At 44.4% G+C, this 3,116-nt stretch overlaps 1 pseudogene; it reads left to right on the top strand.

Annotated features, from left to right (window-relative positions):
* LOC114228067 (U4 spliceosomal RNA) lies at nucleotides 1–75 on the top strand (annotated as a pseudogene).
* Nucleotides 76–3,116: the final 3,041 nt, after the last annotated feature.

The following is a 3,116-nucleotide window of genomic DNA, read 5'->3' as shown; positions in this document are numbered from 1 at the left end:
AGCTTTGCGCAGTGGCAGTATCGTAGCCAATGAGGTTTATCCGAGGCACGATTATTGCTAATTGAAAAAAAAAAAGTGAAAAGTGGGAGGGAGAGGGAAGGATGGGGTCACGAGGCTGCCTTGGAGTCCCTGCCATGGAGGGTAGCATGGGCGTCAGGCTTCAGGGTGCTCCTAAGTAACAGTACCTACCTGTTTGGCTTTGAAGACAGGAAAGTAGAGGAATCACCCAGAACGGCTGGAACACACAAATCACACTGTGTAGGAATGCCCCAGGCTCTGAAGGTGTGCAGCCCTAGGTCATGGGAGACATTCCACCGAGACAAAGAGGAATATTAAGCAGCTGAAAGGATGGTAGGTCAAGACCTCACCGGGCTTTCAGAAGGTTCTAGGCACGTGTGGAACAGTGCTGGAGGGGCCTGGCTCCTTTTTCTCTTTCCCTTCACCTCCCCTCAACACCTTGACAGTGTAGAGTTTTATCTGAACCCCATACTTCTGGAGAGCAGCTACAGTCAAGAAATCACCCCCACCCTCTTGTGACTCCCCAACACCCCATTTTTGAATTCTAAGAAATGGCTGACTTTAAAAGAATATTCCAAGATAAGATCCCCGTCCACCTTGCTTCGATGACCCAGATAAGACCTTGTTGGTCACCTCCTTACCAGGCCACCTTCCTTTTCTGTAATACGTTCCTCATTAATGAGCACTCTCCCTATTGCAAGAATCTGAACAGTCATTGAATTTATTGTCCTGCGCATTTTGTCTTTCACACGCTCTCCTTTATCCCCCTTTTCTTCATCATGATGAATTTTACAATGAGAGAGCTGCTGAGATAATCTGTCAAAAATCCAGCTGACAGTATAAATGCACTAAAGCCTCTGAAATGTATACTTAAAAATGGTTAAATGGGCCCTGGGCTGGTGGCTCAGTTGGTTGGAATGTTGTTCAGTACACCAAATGCAGGTTCGATTCCTGATCAGGGCACATACCTAAGTTTTGGGTGTGGCAACTGATCTATGTCTCTTAAACAATTAGAACCCCTTCCATGTGCTGGGTAATGGGTTAGACAGAGGGGGAAGTGGGCAGGGCCTGGAACGAGTAAGACCTGCTTCCTGTGGTCCAGAAGCTCCCAGCCTTGCCTGGGAGACAAACATAATCTGCTAATTGAGCTACATTATTCAGGGTGACACATTGTAATAGACACGTGTACAACCTGATTTGAGCCAGGTTGTGATTCAAGGGCCTTGAATACGACACTAAGGAGTTTGGATTTTATTCTATGGTAATTGGGAGCCATGAATGGTTTTAAAGTAAGGGTGTGACATGGAATAGATTCTCTGCAATCCCTCATGTTTTATCACCAGGCATCTGCTCTGTGTGGAGTGTGTAAAAGATCAATGACAGTAACAGCTTTAATTTTAAAAAGTTAACCCCCTGTAAAACAGGCTTGCATTCAAAGTTTCTCTTATTAAATATATTTATGCTTAGGAAAAAAAAGTTAACGGTTAAGTCTATTGCAAGGATAGAAACATAGATTTGGCAAAGTGCTCGGGGCACGTTGACTGCTCAGAATGGAGCACCTGCTCCTACCTGAGGGAGCCAAGGAAGGCCTCCAGGAGGAATGGGCTGCGGAAAAAGAGAGGGAAGAGGGGAAGCTGGAGCAGATAGATGAAGGGAGGGAGCTGAGGGCAATAAGGCCAGAGGAGGGCCAGAGCCAATGGCAGAGAGCTTTGCGTAGGGCCTGAATCTTTTCCGTACATGATGGTTACCCTAAAAGGGCTCTGTTAATAACGATGATGATAATGATATAGTGCTTACTACGTGACAGGCATTACTCTAAGAGCTTTGCCAGTTTCGACTTATTTAACATCGACACTGAGGAAATGGCCTGGTGGATTGCTTAGATCAGTTGGGTGGCCAGGTGGATGACGGTGGCTAGAACAATACTAGGGAAACATTTTGTGGTTCCAGATAAATTAGAGGATGGACAGGATGTGATGTCTTTGCAGGTTAGGAATAAAGTCATCAAGGCCTGATTAATTATTGGTTGCATGGTGGAATTGGTGAGTAAAGGAGAAACTGGGATGACTGTCACTTTTTTGGATTTGGGAACTGAGTGAGTGTATTATTGTGCTTACCCAGGCAAAGCATTGGTTACTCTGTTCCATTTCTTAGAGGACTTGCTTAAGTCCTCTAGTACCTCCTATGCCCTCCTGGGTTATATAAAAACTAGTGGCCCGAGGCACAAAATTCGTGCAAGAGTAAGTCTTCCTTTCCCCGGCTGCCAGCACCAGCTTCCTTCTAGCACCCGGACCCGGGCTTCCCTCACAGCCCTGGCTTGTCTGGAAGGTCCTCAGGAAGGATGTCCTGTCTAATTAGCATATTATGCTTTTATTATTATAGATTAGTTGTTCAATTTCCAAATATTTAGGGATTTCTCCGAAATATTCTGTTATTCATTTCTAGTCAAATTCTGCCCTGTGCTTTATGTGCTTTCAATTCTTTAAAATTTGTGAAGGTTTTTGTGGAGTTTTGTTGTTTTGACCCACAATATCCTGGCAAATGTTTCTTTTGCACTTTAAGAGTATGTCTTCTGCTGTTGTTGTGTGTGGTTTCTATTAATGTCATCAGGTCAAGTTGTTCTATAGTGATATTCAAGTTTTTTATAAACTTGCTAATTTTCCAGACAATTTTCCAGCTACTTCAACTGTGTATTTGTCTATTTCTCCTTTCAGTTCTATATCATCCTGACTGATGGTTAGTTCTGCACAGAGGAGTGGGTACTATGGCACAGAGGTTAGAACGTTTGTGTGCAACAGAAAGAAACATCTTATATCTTTAAATCTACTTTAGATCACCAAAGAAACATTTTATCTTTTTAAATTTTCTTTAGCTTGCAGAGAAAAATGGAAATCAATACCTATCCCAGCAGGCCTAGCGGAACGCAGGACAAATGCAAATAAGGGAGTCCAGGCACTTGACCACGCCCCCTTCCTGGGTTGGCAAGGCAACTGATACCAAGCCAGCCAATCAGTGAGATGCTCACCTGCGGGGGAGGAGAATCGATGAGAGCCAATGGGACGCGGGGCAGGTAGTTCTATGGGCCAATGGCTTGTGAG

Source organism: Eptesicus fuscus, chromosome 16 (assembly GCF_027574615.1).
Source record: "Eptesicus fuscus isolate TK198812 chromosome 16, DD_ASM_mEF_20220401, whole genome shotgun sequence".
Classification (NCBI taxonomy): domain Eukaryota; kingdom Metazoa; phylum Chordata; class Mammalia; order Chiroptera; family Vespertilionidae; genus Eptesicus; species Eptesicus fuscus.
The sequence above is the reverse complement of the archived record's forward strand: the minus strand, read 5'-3'. Positions and strand labels throughout refer to the sequence as shown.